Genomic DNA, 15,759 nt, shown 5'->3' with positions numbered 1-15,759 from the left:
GGAGAACCACAAATTAAGTTTAGAAAAATGCTATTTGGCCCGAAAAAAGGGTCGACCACAAACTGAAAGCTTCCGGGGTCAGCCCCTATTATGTTATTTATTGAGACATAATTTCATTTTATTCTAATAGAAAGTTAGATTGATAATCTCAATTTATTAATAAATAGATCTTATACTCTAGTTTATTTAAAGAAATAAAATATTTGATGATCCATTGATGTCCTTTTATCCAGTTTTAGGAGTTTTGGCGACAGTTTTCTTAGCGTCATCGTTAACAAAGATCCGAACGCGATTACAACAGTGAGCGCTATCCAAGAATCATCTTTCGATATTATAACGCCTGTTAATTCTGGATGACTTCTCTCTATGATGGCTTTTGCTTGGACTCCTGGCATTCCAACTACTTCTGGAAAATAATGCGCAACTGCATTACCAATCAATTAATCAGTAACATTCAACATCTAGTTTTCCGAGTACAGAGATGTATACGTTACCACTGAATGGAGTAAACTCTTCAAGAAAGAAATCTGAGATTAGCCATTAGAGATTTATATCAAAAGAAATTAAACTTTTGCAGATATCAAATTTGTACCATAATTTACTTTGTCGAATCACATAACTTAGTTACTAGACTTGAATCATGGAGACGGTAGTATGATCGGTGAAATATTATATTTAGGGACCCTTATATTTATCCATCAAGTCATTGTGAAGATGATTGCTTTCACATATTACACAAACAATGTATTAATTTTCGAAGAAGTGGGTCAAACCTAGTCTATTGCCTTTAATTGCTGGCCATGAAAAATGAGTTGAATTTAGACCGTTCATTCCAGCATGGATTTTTCGTTTTATTATAACAATAGAGGAACTAAAACTAACATAAGACATTTAAATAGGAAATTCTGAGAGCTTACCAGCACATCCAACACTTTCGCATGGAGGGTAAACCATCTTTGCTTATTTTTCTTTCTTATCTTCTTCTAATGAGATTGTTGAATGGTGTTATTCTCTTGTTTGTGGGTTTTTATAGAATACTATCAACATTATATATAACATTCAAATCTATAAAAATAAAGAAATATTTCTTGGACGATCTCAAAGTAATGATTATAGAACAAAAAAAGTATCAATAAAGATTTCTTAATTAATAATGTATATTTTCACCTGATTGAGTTACTAATTATTTATTCTCTTGTCCGTGGGTTTTTATAGCAGTAGTATCAACATTCTAGATAACATTCGAATCTATAATAAGAATGAAATATTTCTTGGACGATCTCAAAGTAATGATTATAGAACAAAAAATCAATAAAGATTTCTTAATTAATAATGTATATTTTCACCTGATTGAGTTACTGCTTATACTGAGTCTAATAATTCTAGTAAAATAAAATTAATTTATTTCTTAATAAATAAGATAATCCTTTGTCCAATACAAATCTCTAAAATTACTTTATGTTTTTGTTTGACATGGCTATTTTAGTAGATATATATCACTAGTTATTCTAGAGATTTTGGAAAATATCTTTTTTAGTTTATGTATTAAAAATGTTTAGACCATAATAGATATCTTAAGAAACATAGTGTTCTTCGCTTGAGGTCTCTAAGATTCACTAGCCTCCAATTAAATTTTGCACGGAAAAGAATAAATACGAAAAAAAAACTCTCTAAAATTTCATGTGGCACTCAAAATATTTAAAATTGGGTGTTAGCCCTAGCATGTATCTAATATCATACTTCCTAACGAAATAATATCATCATAAAAAGGGTTAATTCCATTGGCCCCCTAAAGATGACCAACTGAGTAAAATGGCCCCCTAAAGATGACCAGCTTCAAATTTATATATATATAAATTTGTGACTTGATTCTCGGACGGTGTCGTGATTCCAAATACTGTACGCAACTTGTGCGCCAGGTCATCACAAATATTAAGTGAAAACTGATTCCACAAATGATCTGGATTTGAAGGGAAACAATGCAAGAGAATAACAACGAACAGTTTTCTTAATTGATACCCAGTTTTCATTTTTATAGCTTCCTCTAAACACTGTACCCATTCGCCATTATCTTCTAAAAGGCCTCGAGAAATACATGCTAATTTAAATGTTTCACATAAAACACCATTTACTGTACGCAAACATTCAAATAATTGAGGACCTCTTATAATAGTCAACAATAATCTCAAATAAAACCTTTCACCACAATTTGGACTCGCAAAATACATTCTACCGATTGCAAATCCTTTTTTTCTAAAAGTTCATAAATGTTGTGGTTTATTCCAGACAAAGTGTTCTGGAAATTCTTGATAAGTGAATGCACGTGCATCTTCATTTAAAACACAACATTTAAAGAAGGCCAATAAAGTTGACGTTTGTTGTTCTGCTCTTGTTAAAATTGTTTCCCTCGAATCATCAGGGTTAAAAAGAACACGGTGCATACCTGGTAAATGAACTGCCAATCGCACAACTGTTGGGTTCTCCTCATGCAAAGTGTGGCCAAATATGCGCCAAGATGCTTCTGGTGGTCCGATGTATCGTGCATCCAGATATTGTTGAATCTCATATACTTTTCCCAACACAAAAGTAGCACGATCATATCCTTTGAAGATGTACTTATGGATATATTTTACGCAACGCAAACCCGCACAAACTTCAACGTTAATATGACAGTTGAACAACTTGGAAAGGTAAGCATTGTAAGGTACAATATCTCTATTATCGACAGGATGCCCTTTCACGGTATACACTTTACCAGTATCGCGACGACGATAGATTGGATAACCATCCACGTCTACTGTTGTCGACTCTGTAAACACTCGTGGAAACCTTTTAGTACACCTTCCGTCTTCCATGCAAATAGCATGTTTGTCCCGAGTACCACATGGCCCATGCACCATACAACTCTTCACAGTTTCAAAAAGTAGAGGATCTTCTTTAGGATCTGGAAATTCTGCTGAAACCAACCTATCAATTTGATCAACAGTACGTACCTTGTCGGATTGTTGAAAGAAAATTAATGCATGCATATGAGGCAACCCACGTTTTTGGAATTCAATGGTAAAAACATGGCCAACTGTTTGACCTAAGATTCCATCTTTTTCAATCAACTTCATCAAATGTCTTCTTTTTAACTCGAACATGCGTGCAACTAAATCAGGCCTATCAAGGGAAGTCTGATTAGGCAGCAGAGCTGACGTGATTTCTGGCCAATGAGGATTCGCAGTCATTGTGATGAACAAATCAGGATGCTTGTTATAACGTGTGATGGCTAATGAATCCTGATAAAGTTCAAACATCATTCTTGGACTACCAGTAAATGAAGAAGGTAATATAAAACGTTGACCAACTTGATGTGGTTCCAATCCAGATTCCTCAATATCAGTGAGACCCTTGTAAAGTTCTGCACGAAGTTGGCTTGGTTTAGCGGATAATATGTCAATCGATTTTGCTCTGTCGCAGCCCAAGCATCTACTAAAAACTCTTGAAATAATTTCCCCCCCCTTCAAAATTGTTGTATACTCGGTTGGTCTATTGAAACATCTGTAACTATACCACTGCATTTGAGTTAATCGACTTGTTGATGATTTATTGTTTATGACATCCCACTGAGTTAAGATGGGATTCCATCCAAGCTCGCCATACGGGAACAATAAAACATAATGTAATGGAAGATAAGCTGGATGACATTCATTTATTTTCATCAACCCATTGCCCCCTTTTAGGTGGATAACAATATCTCTCATTCCACTTTTTTCAGTACAATCCCCTAGCAAGATGACAACAATTTCATCTGTTGATGGCAAATTATAACGACGTCTATTTGTTGACGAATTATAATGCAAGTAGGCTGGTAAGTTTTCCTTGGATGCATTTGATTGCATTAAAATTTCATAGGCCCGAAGATATATTCTTACAAACTTGTTATTTTGAAGCAAAACATCTTGGATTACTTTGAGAACATCTACTTCAAGACGTCGATCCCGACATTTGCGACAATCGATTGCAGTATTTTGGTTAAATATGTAAAGTTGGGCGTAGGAAGCCTGCATTTCTAACTCAGGTATTAAAGAACATGTACGATGTCGTAGCTCACCGTGTATAGTGAATGACTTTGGCCCCCTACCATTTAACACCCTTGGCTCCATTGTTGACCCCAGACTTGTAAATGCGTTTGATGCGTTATACTCTCTAATGAATTTTCTAAAGTGTTTTGAGTATGCATCATTGCCATCGTATAAGTTTTTGAGTGCTTCAGGAGGTTCGATAAGTAAAGGTAATTTTATTTTTCCTTGCAAACAACATGTCCCAAACAAAGGTCTTATGTTAGATGATTTTGTTAATTTTTCATCTTTCCAATACAACGCTTTGCAAAAGGGACACAAAACATCCATTTGACCCAAGAAATGACGTTCTTCATATACATGTACAACTGGAAGCATTTTTAAATTACTGACTTCAGTAGGACCTGGTCGTAAAATGTTATGTGTAGTTGAAGATGCCCCTTGCTCAAAAATTGAATGTTGGCAACTTGTATCCACTTCATTAAGAACATCATGTACAGGAGAACGGGTGAGTGATCTTGTTATGACACTTTCAAAGTCGAAATCTAAGTTCCTTAGTTGAAGATCAGAATGTATGTCCAAACAATCAAGATGTGGAAGTCTACTTTGGGTAGTAGCCTTTGGTAAAGCGAGTTGAGCAGCGGGTACCTGATTTTGAATGCCCAGGTGAGGGTCGTTTGCCGAATACGTCTCACTTTGTGGAAGATCTATTCCAGTGGATGTTATAAAGGGAAAGTGTATTGGTGTAAATTGTATTCCGTGAATCCGCTGCAATTTCTCCCTTTTCCTTCGTAATCGTTGGGTAAGTGCATATTTTGATATGACATTTGTGTCAATGTTTAAGGAAACCTTAATTAGTAAAGATTAAACATTTAATTATTCTTCATAGAGGCAAAAACGACGGAAGAAACCATGAACATTAACAAAAGTAAATAAGTGAAACATATAACCCATATGGTCATACATGTACCTCAGATGATATTGTTATAGCCTTTCATTTGTCTAAATTTTTAGTTTTTTCTTTTACATATGATTCTTAAGGTGCAATATTTTTTTTGTTTTTATCTAAAAGGTTTATCGTCTCGACAGAGTTAGTTGGCTATTTAGGGAAAGAAACCTCCACATTTGGTATGATGACAAAAATGTATGTTGTGCTCACAACTGAATCAACGTAAATGTTTATCGTCTACCTCAGGTGTTATCGCCGTAGACTTTTTGTGAATGCATTGTAATTTCTCCCTTTCCCTTCGTAATCGTTGAGCAAGTGTACGTTGCGATATGACATTTGTGTCAATGTTTAAGGAAACCTTTCGTAGTAAAGAATAAACATCAGTGAAACTCTTCATAGAAGCAAAAACAACCTAAGAAACCATTAACATTAACCCATATATATACCTCAGATGATATTGCTACAGCCTTTCCTTTGTGTATGTTTTTAGTCTTTTCTTTTACATATGATTCTTGAGGTGCAATATTTTCTTTGTTCTTTTGTAAAGGTTGATCGTCTCGACGGAGATAGTTGGCTATTTAAGAGAAGAAACCTCCACGTTTAGTATGATAATTAAAATTGATATTGTGCTCACAACTGAATCAATCTAAATGCTTGAAAGTCTACCTCGGATGCTATCGTCGCATACTTCCCCTTGTCTATATAAGTTGCATTTTCTGTGATGTTTCTCGGCTATTCAAATAATGAAATGTCCATATTAAGTATAGAAAATAAAAATCTATATAATAAAAATTAAATGGCTCAGATACCAAACCTCCGTATTGTGGATTGTGACCTGCACTCCCCTTGTAGTTAACAATCGAATCTGTACAAAATTCTCATAAGATTGTGATATATATATAGTAGCATTGTACAAAAATTCTTATAAGATTGAGATTGGTTAATTACAACTGTTATAACCAATATTACCATTTCATCCAAGTGGGAGTCAACCTATTTAAGAGAAAAAATATATATTTTTTAGTACCAACAAACAAACAAAATTGTGAAAATCAATTATACTAAAACATATATTGTACCTGTCCGTATATTGAGAGATTTGGCTCCGAGTCTTTAAAAAGACCATAGTAATTTCTCTTCCTTTGTCTCTCAGCCATGTTAAGAGATCTATTGTCAAAAGAATAATAAGATCTTCTATATGTTAATAATAAGATCTTATATATGTTAATGTAACTTCTTAACCCACAAAAAACTCTATACACAGACATTAATTTATAGGCAAAGTTTCAAATCGACTATGCAACAATTTTAGGATCAAATGGAGTTCGTTAATCACACTGTTTTTCACTATAAGTTTCAAAGCAACATTGACAGAAACTCAAACCGCAAAAACACAAAAGACTAATAAAACAATGTAAACTCAAATTCAACTCTCTCCCAGAATAAAATACAGTTGTTTAAATGCCAAACATGAAGGTGCCCATGAATTAAATTCATAGATCAAATCCATAGTCAAATTAGTAAAATTCATCATCAATAAGGCAACAAATATTCAATTTCGAGAGAGCGAAAAAGGTTTTGTGTGCGTGTGTGAGAGAGGGTCGAACAGCTACCGGTTGTGCGAGAGAGATCGCCTAACACACAAAAATTCACCAAAACTGTAAAGAGAAAAACGAAAAAGAATCATCTAACTGTAGAGAGAGAGAAGTGACAACGTTAAAGATTAAGAGACAAACAATTAGACTAAATTGTTGATACAAACAGAAAAAGATCGAAAACCAAGATTCTTCATCTATCCGAGAGATTGTTCTAAAGAAAAATCTTGAAATTCTTTTCAATTGGATTAAAATTTGGAAGTTCGACAAAAAAATGCTCTGTTCCATAACATAAGCGAAAACTTGTTCGAAATGCAGAACCCATAATAGAGGAGACGTTAAAGCTATGGCTCACTCTGCAAAGGAACTTCAAAATCATCAAATACATTCCGTCAACTGATTATATAAGCGTCAAGAAGTACGTATATGTCGATGTTAGAGCTCGAAGATATGGTTTCGGTATTGGAAGTTCTAATAGAAATTACTGAAAGAAATGGATAAACAATACATAATCACATTTAGAGCACTAGCGATACTACTTATTATAATGGAACAGTATTTTCTAATAGAGCACTGGCGATACTACATATTCTAATAGAAGATCTAATAGAAGTTACTAACAGAAGCCATGGCGATACTACTTATTATAATGTTTGAATTTGACAACTTGGGCAATTTTAATAATGGAACTTGACCTAGAAACTCAACTACTGTTCTTCCAAAGTTGGATCCAAATAACGATAAGAACACTGTTATGCATGGGGTTTGGGTATTCGAACAATAAGTTCTAGAGAGAGGAGCTGCCAAATAAAATCAAATAAGAACAATGATCAAAATATAACCTAAATATGATCAAAATATAACCTAAAAACTATATACTGTGAAACTCATATTTAACCTTAAGAATTTAATTTAACACAAACAATTATGAAAACTAACAAAACAATTCAACTTAACAAAAACAACTTTAAAAAAAAAGTTAGCCAAAATTACCTGGAACTACTACCTTGAAAACCCTACATCAAGAAAGAGAGATACCTGCGACAATTGCAATAAACGACGAAGTTGGAGCGAACTTTAATAGACAAAGAATTCAAGAATATGAAGTTTTTCTTATGAGAGGATTGATGAGATACTAATATCCTTATTTATTCATCTTCTCACAAAGATGCTCATTAAGCATTTTTTTTTTCTTCTAAACATTTAGCTAAGCATTTTTTTTCTTCTAAACATTTAGCGAAGCATTTTTTTTTTCTAATTCAATGTCACATACAGTTTATATGAATCTAAAAACTACTCAAATGCTTTACAAAAAGTCTAGAGAGTTTGCTGGATGTCGTTATGATTTGACTCCGAATCGTACAAAATTAGATTCAAATAATGTATTCTTACAAACTAAATTCAAGTAACATGATTTGACTCTAAAAACTACTCAATGATTTTCAAGTGTTATTTAAGAAACAAAATCAGATTCAAATAATGAGGGCGAACTTTGCTTTCGATGCCGTTATGATTTGACTCTGAAATCGTCAACTTTTCGGCCGCATTTTTGCTCTCACTTTCAAGTGAGGATCTATAGCAGATTTCGGTTTTTAAAGGCCAAGGATGTGCATTTTTCTTTTTTGGAGAACATTGTAAATTGACAACAAAAGTAGAAAAAAAGAGTCGTGTTGTGCTAAGGTTTAAAGTAGAATGCTTTAATGGTTACACCTACTTCTGCAAATTTTAATCACAATGCAATCCGAAGATAAAACAGTATATTACTAAGAAGAAAGATAATGTAATTAATATACTATAAATTTGGTGATATGACCTTACTTTGATTCTTGGCTAAATGCTCAACAAAACTCATACTTGGAACAAAATAGAAAAGATGTAAATAAAGAAACGTATAAGTAGTAGGAGCCAAACTATGATACTTAATCTGAGTTTTGGAATAGCTCAAGGAGGTACTTGAACTCTAAATAGAAGGAGGTACTTGAACTGAGATTTAATTTAAACTAAATGAGGAATGCATCAAATGAAAGCTCACCTTAACATAGAATGCATCAAATGAAAGTTCAAACCTAACCTTGATTCACCTGAAAATGAAAGCACAACAAAGTTATTTTTTATTCAGGAAAAGTTTGAACCCGAATTACAGCAAAAGGGAAGTTCAAACCTAACCGAAATTTTACAGCAAAAGGGAAGTTCAAAAGGGAATTACAGCAAAAGGGAAGTTCATGATTGAACCCAAAGAGATAGATACATCATGATTGAACCCAAAGAGATAGATACATCATGATTGAACCCAAAGAGATAGATACATCATGATTGAACCCAAAGAGATAGATACATCATGATTGAACCGAAATTACAGCAAAATTTAGAACCCATGAATGATGTTAACCAAAGAAACCTAATTAGTTTAGAAGAAACCTAATTACCAAAAAAAACCCAAACTTCTACTACAAACCAAGGTGATTTCAGAGAAATATGTTGGTACAAAGAAGTAGATACATCATGATTGAGAGAAAACTTTGGAGAAGAAAAGCATATGGAAAAATATTGCTTCCCCTTTCATTTGAATGGTCTGTAAACTGAGCCACCAAAACAAAAATCCTAGATTGAGACTGAAAAATCTATATAGAGAGAGAGGGAGAGATAAAGAGATACCTTCTTCCAGAAGAGATACCAACCAAGAAGTTGAGAGAAGGAGAGGTTGAACCCCACAACTTCTCTGCCAGAAAGATGAGGGAGTGAGAGATCGTGAAGATGAGAGAGAGTGTGTTTGGGCGGGAATGAGCGGGAATGTGTGTTTGGGATGGGGAAGGTTGAAAAGAAAAGCATCTATTAAACTTAATCTGAACCGTCCAAGACACTTTGTAAGGATAAATCCTAGCCACTAAGTGAAGAGGGTATATTCTAAAAAGATACCCTCCTCTTTTATTATATAGATGACTCTCCTAATGGTTAGCGGAACTCTCCTTGGTAGCGACGTGAGGGTTGTTTTTTACATGGTTCTGAATGAGGAAGATTTCTCTATCGAACACTTCTGCATGGAGGTTGCTTGTGAAGGTTTTGTTGATGTTCTTCGTCTTTAAGATCTGCTAAACGAAGATCATCTGCTTACTTTAAGTTTATCCAGGCCTCTCTATCCTCTAGTCTACTCTCTGACCGGCACCTCAAGCACCTCTGAACCGGCTTTCTTCTCTGTGGTTGGGTTTCTGGTTCGTAGTCGTGGGTGCGGCCGTCTTCTAGCTGTTATTGTCAGAATTTCGGTGGACATTGGCAATCCTCTCTCTTCCCCTTCTGATGCTTAGAAGCTCTGTATCTTGTTTTTTTTTTCACATATGTAAGCAAACAGCTAATATAATTAGTCCTATACTTACTAATGCAACTTCCTGAACTTACTACTGATGATGCATAAAATGTCCAGACGTTGACTAACGTCTGAAGAGTCAAAGATCAGACCAGAAGTCTTTTGGAACAGCTCGGCTTAAGGCAGCAGGACAGCTAAACCCCTGATGGTCCACCACACATTCCCATAACTAGGAGGTCGGCCGGAAGAAACCAGCTCTGCGCAAAACGCCCTCGGCATGGACAGATCAGCCATGCGATCCTTAAAGGAATAAGGGGGTCTTCACAGGTTCGGCCCATATCTAACACCCTGAACTGGGGAGATATCAGCATTGTGCAATCTAATGACCTAATCCCGGACTTTCTAGAGAGATCTCAGTCGGCCACACATCTTGAAGTGTTTAAGCCCGATTGGACTCCACATATCTAAAGGAGGAAACTTCTCCTTTAGAGTCTATCACTCCGGCAAGATATCAACAAAGTATCCTTGAACTTAGGAACTTTCACTTATAAAAGATCCGGGATAGACTCGAAGAGAAACCCTAGATACGCAAAAGAGGTAACTTCTATTACGGTTTGAAGGCCACCGCCTCACCACCGCCATTAATCATAGTCGGCCTAACTTCCCCTAAAAAAGGCCCCCACATCGTCCTTCACAGGACACGCTCTCTTCCCCAAAAAAAACACGATCTCTTCGTACCAGAAGGATCACCCCCCAAAAACAGAGTTATCACAACTCGCCCCCCAAAAAGACCAATCAACATTCATTCTTTTATTACAAAGATCACCTAGACTGTCTTTAGCGTCGGAGGGGTTTCCGAACTCTTTGCAGGTTTTCCCCCCTCGGGAACAGACGAACATGAGCAAGGAGCAGGGAGCCAGAGCAGAGAAGCAGAGCAGAGAAGCAGAGCTGAACAGAGGAATCTCTCCTCTCGTAACAGAATATACCATCATAACGGAAGCCATCATGCATCAACTCTCTTTTCCATACTGATTTAACGGGAGCAAATTTTCGACATCAGCAATTGGCGCTAGAACGAGGGGGATCTCTCCAGCGAATCATCACATTCGGTAACCCGAATCCTATTCAATACTTTTTCAGAACTAACCACTCTCTATAAAGATCTATCAGGAAAATATAATGTCGGGACAGGAAGAGGTCACCAATCCAGAGGCGGAGCCACCTCTTCCGGAAAAATAAACGCTCGGAACCGATGTGCTGGCAGAAGAAAAAGTCTAAGGAGAAGAGGAAAGAACAACAGACCTTACCGTACCCATACAGATTGGAGAAAAGGCCACAGAAGTGACTTATGTCGGGAGTACTCTAGATGAAGACGAGAAGGCGGAACTGGCCAATTTTTTGAGAGCACAGCGCCACGTCATTGCGTTCGGGACTGACGAAGTACCTGGGATAGACCCTGGGATCATCACTCATAAATTAAACATCAGAGAAGGAAGCAAGTCGGTGAAGCAAAAGAAAAGGAATGTTTCATTAGACAATCAGGCAGAAATAGCCGAGCAGGTCGAAAAACTCTTAGCGTCGGGAGTAACACTATAAAAAACATGCTCATTAGGGACAGACGCTTTTTGCATCTGCCCCCTATAAATGCACATCTGGGACAGTCTTATAGGCATCTGCCCCTAAAATTTATGTATCTGGGGCAGTTTAACACTAAGTTAGTTTTGGAACAACTCATAAAAAAATGTGTTATTAGGGTCAGATTTTCCTAAACCCGAGAACTAAGGAAAATCCCCGTCCCCAATTCGAGAATTTTGCGGGAAAATTCCCTCTAAATTTTTTGGCAAAAATCTCAGGTCCCACGATCAAGAGGAACCTTAATCGATTTCATTCCATCATCTCACGAGTTCAAGTTCGTTAATGAAATTTAGGGTTCTTCATTATCACATTTGAACACCTTTGAGTTGCAATCTTTAGTTCTAAGCTCACAAATCCAGGTTAGTTTCTACTATCTTCCATCAATTTGACCTTCTAATTACAGGTTTAGAACTCTAATTTTGGACAACTCAATCAATTTTAGGGCTCCATCATCATCTTCAAGGCATAGACTTCAATTCCAAGCTTTGGCTGCTATTATAGTACAAATTCAGGTTGGTTCCATCACTCTTCCATCAATTTTTACCTTCTGACAGCAGGTTTAGAACTCTGATTTGATGTTCAATCAATTGTAGGGTTAGTTACATCAATTTAAATAAGTTATTTAAATATATATATATATATATATATATATATATATATATTGTCTTTTGAGTTTGATTGAACTTGTTATTTTCTTCTCTTGTCATTTGCTTCATACCATAATGGTTTGAAGATGCTCATCAAGTGTTTGATTAAATGTCTGTGAAGAATGATTGATGGGCAGAAATGAAATGCACAACTCTTAACACCTCTTTTGTTATAGGCATCTGATATCGTTTTGATTCCACCTGGTAGTGACAATTCGAAACCATGATTAGATATGTTAATTGTTAAATATAATATATCATAAAATACTTGTTTTCTCTAAAATTTATAATTCGTGGAAAGACTTGTTTTATTTCATATTAATCGATATTTTGGGTAGAGGGGTGTGGATCTCTGTGCCCCCTCAGTATTGACTGAATATTTCTATTTTCTTCCTATATTAAATCTAATAATACGAACGGGTCGAACCTTTGACCTTTTGGATCTTCTTGTTTTAATTTAATGTAAAACAACCTTTTCCTCTACAAGTAGTTGTTCCAAAAAATGCTTCTTTTATGATTTTATCCATACCTCAAGAATATCTCCAATGTTGACAATAAAGCATTTGACAGAGGTTTAATAGGAACCCATTTTCCATCCTTAAGAACTTGTAGTCCTTCAACTTAATGAAGTTGAAGGAGAATAGTTAGAGCAACTGAATTAGAGTGTGGTTTGACTTTTGAGGCCATTACTAGGTCAGGCTGAGGACAAGGTGGATAATAATTCACTCTCATACTCTTCACTCCATCTTCAAATAACTCTTCTATCACCTTTGTTTCGATTTGTAAAGCTTCCGACATTACTTTTATAGGAGTCATAGGTAGACTTTTCAATTCGAATGAATAGCTTTCTAATGTGTCCCTGCCAAATGGTAGAGAACCTTCTTTAGAAAAAATCATTTCCAACAATAAATATAGACGGCTAAACCGAAAAAAATCGCTTTGGTCCTATTAATTCACAATTTAAATCAACAGTTAGGACCATCTTTGATTGGACTATATATAGTTAGCTGTTAGGGATACAATTTTTTTTTCCTTTTTGAACCAAAACTATGATAGAGATGGAGGATAAGGGATAAGGGTACCTGAAAAGAAGAGGGAGCTTTGGAAATAAGTGAGGTTTCCTTCCATGGATGGTCAAGACTAATTCTTTGGTCGTGCGTTTTTTTTTGAAATTGGTAGTGTGATTTCATTGAACCTGACTGCTATTGTTTTTTGTTCTTTAAATGTAGTTTCTAGCATAATGACTTTTATTACTAATAATAGATACCAGAAACTTCGTAAATTCCTTGTAAATTTGTGGATTGTTTATCATGAGATGCTGCCATTAGTCATGAATTTTAGCGAGTGAAGCTAATTGTGCAACTAATGTTACAGTTTTGTAAGGTTCCATAGTTGTGCATAAGCTACTTTGTGATCAGCTTCAAATATGGCCCCCAAATTTCTGTAAATTCAAATATGACCCGCTATTTTTAAGTTAATGCCCTAACTACCCTTACTTTAAATCCTTTTTCAAAATTAAAAATAAAAATAAAATCTTAATTCCACCTCATTTCCCTCTCAACCACACATCTCTCTTCATGTCAACTCTCTCCCTCTCTCCACATCACCTCTCTTTCCAACTCACCTCTCTCTCTCTCCAACTCACCTCTCTCTCTCCCCAACTCACATTCATCTTCTCCCATTGAAGTCGCCGGGCGGAAAATTTTCCGGTCCGCGACCTCAAAAAAAAAAATTTCTCTCATGTCTCTCTCGTGAACAGACCAAGTCTGGTCTGTTCACAGCTCCGACGAAGGGAAACCCCCTTCGCCGGATTTTTAGAGAGAGAGAGATGAGAGAAAAAAAAACTTATTTTTTGGGGAGGTCGCCGGCTAAAAAAATTTCCGGCCGGCAACTTCAATCGGAGAATATGAAGGTGAGTTGGAGAGAGAGGTGAGTTAGAAAGAGAGGTGATGTGGAGAGAGAGAGAGAGAATTGACATGGAGAGAGATGTGGGTGGAGAGGGAAATGAGGTGGAATTAAGATTTTATTTTTATTTTTAATTTTGAAAAAGGATTTAAAGGAAGGATGGTTAGGACAATTACATCAAAAAAGGGGGCCATATTTGAATTTACAGAATTTTGGGGGCCATATTTGAAGCTGGTCACAAAGTAGGGGGCCATATAGGAGTTAACTCAAAATTTAACTATAAGTGAAGGTTAATTTTCTCCAAGACAAAAAACAAAGGAGAAAAAGTAAAGGAAAGAAGTGCGCCATCCCAGCTATGTTTTGTCTTGACATGTGGTTTGTTCTCCCAAGTCACGTCTCGTCTTCTGCTTAAGTAATTAATCTCTTCTCCATACGTGATCTTTATGACGTCACAAATCTGATCTTCTGGTCACGCGTTTTCGGCGTTGATCTTTTTAGGTTACTGCGTATTACAGCTACCGTGGACGCGTGGTTCCTTATGAGTGGGGGACGATCGCTCTTCCTAAAGCTCTTGAATCGTTTTGCCATCTGCCGAGTAACGTGAACCATCGATGACCCTAGTCGATGGTTAAAGGGTATGTTATTGTTTCCTAACGCCGACTGATTATCTCCACGCGTCCTTCTCCTACTAGCCTGGTGCGCGTTAGCTCGAACTCCTCCTCCTACCGCTGATTTCTCTGGCAAAAATCGTTTCACAAGTCGGATGACTCAAGAAGACATCGACACTCTTCGAGCTAGTCACGCGATTCCTGCTACTGTCGAGCTTCTTCTTCCCTCGCCTGAGGACAGGATTTGTCTTACTCGTGTTGGTGTTTACGAGGTCTTCTTCAACCTGGGGTTGGTGGTTCCTTTCCCGCTCTTTCTTGTTAAACTGCTGAACCATTATGGGCTTTAACTCTTCCAACTGAGCCCCAATGTCTTGATGACTATCATGGCGTTTTTCTTCCTCTGCCTTCATCAAGGTGAGAACGCGAGCTTCTATGCTTTTGATAAGATTTTTTCCGTTAAGTCCAATGACCGGTGCTAGCATTATTTTTCTTCTCGTTTCGGTCCATTCTTCTCTGCTCCGAATATCCCTAAGGTTTATAAGGATAAATTCCTTTTTGTTCGTCCCTCCCTTTCATCCGAGGACTATGGTTTTGCTGTTCGTGTACCTGGTTCTTCCAACGTACGCCCAAAAATCATCCCTGATGAGGGAGACATTAAATGTTTTGAAACTTTAACCGCTCTGGATAGGGGGAGAGAGGGTTTCATTCCTGAAGGCGTCGCCGTTCTACATGCTCTTTATCACCACAGAAGCTCCCTTCTCTTCCTGGTGAGTTTTGGTTAGAGATGTTTCTTCTTTTTATTTTTGGTATTCCTTTGTGTGTCTGATCTTCTTACCCTTCTTCTTCTTTTTAGCTTTCCTGGGAAAACGGGCTAAGGCTGAAGATATTCCATCTTCTTCTGGTGTCAAAAAATCTCGTACCAAATCTTTGGTCAGTCGGAGTTCAGCCGGCGTTGTTATTAGGGAACCTGTCGGTTCAGCTTCTCCTTCGATCCCTGCTAGTTCCTCTCCTCCTGTTCCTTTCTTGATTGGTCATGGGGTTGTGGCCTCCAAGAC

At 36.6% G+C, this 15,759-nt stretch overlaps 3 long non-coding RNA genes across 3 annotated transcripts; 1 reads left to right on the top strand and 2 right to left on the bottom strand.

Moving 5' to 3' along the window:
* Nucleotides 1-907: 907 nt before the first annotated feature.
* On the top strand, nucleotides 908-3,492 carry LOC147557511 (uncharacterized). Its single transcript, XR_015235275.1, has 3 exons — nucleotides 908-945; nucleotides 2,420-2,690; nucleotides 3,161-3,492. It is a non-coding gene; the product is annotated as an uncharacterized LOC147557511 (long non-coding RNA).
* Nucleotides 3,493-5,520: 2,028 nt separating this feature from the next.
* On the bottom strand, nucleotides 5,521-5,879 carry LOC147557510 (uncharacterized). The gene is made up of 3 exons (XR_015234414.1): nucleotides 5,828-5,879; nucleotides 5,680-5,745; nucleotides 5,521-5,587 (listed from the first exon to the last, which is right to left on the bottom strand). It is a non-coding gene; the product is annotated as an uncharacterized LOC147557510 (long non-coding RNA).
* Nucleotides 5,880-6,593: 714 nt separating this feature from the next.
* LOC147557509 (uncharacterized) lies at nucleotides 6,594-9,325 on the bottom strand. Its single transcript, XR_015233608.1, has 4 exons — nucleotides 9,264-9,325; nucleotides 8,641-8,689; nucleotides 7,602-7,646; nucleotides 6,594-6,671 (listed from the first exon to the last, which is right to left on the bottom strand). It is a non-coding gene; the product is annotated as an uncharacterized LOC147557509 (long non-coding RNA).
* Nucleotides 9,326-15,759: the final 6,434 nt, after the last annotated feature.

Source organism: Eschscholzia californica, unplaced genomic scaffold (genome assembly GCF_041429995.1).
Source record: "Eschscholzia californica isolate CP2 unplaced genomic scaffold, dmEscCali1.0.p SCAF_2, whole genome shotgun sequence".
NCBI classification, from domain to species: Eukaryota; Viridiplantae; Streptophyta; class Magnoliopsida; order Ranunculales; family Papaveraceae; genus Eschscholzia; species Eschscholzia californica.
Note: the sequence above shows the minus strand (reverse complement) of the source record. Positions and strands in the feature narration are given on the sequence as shown.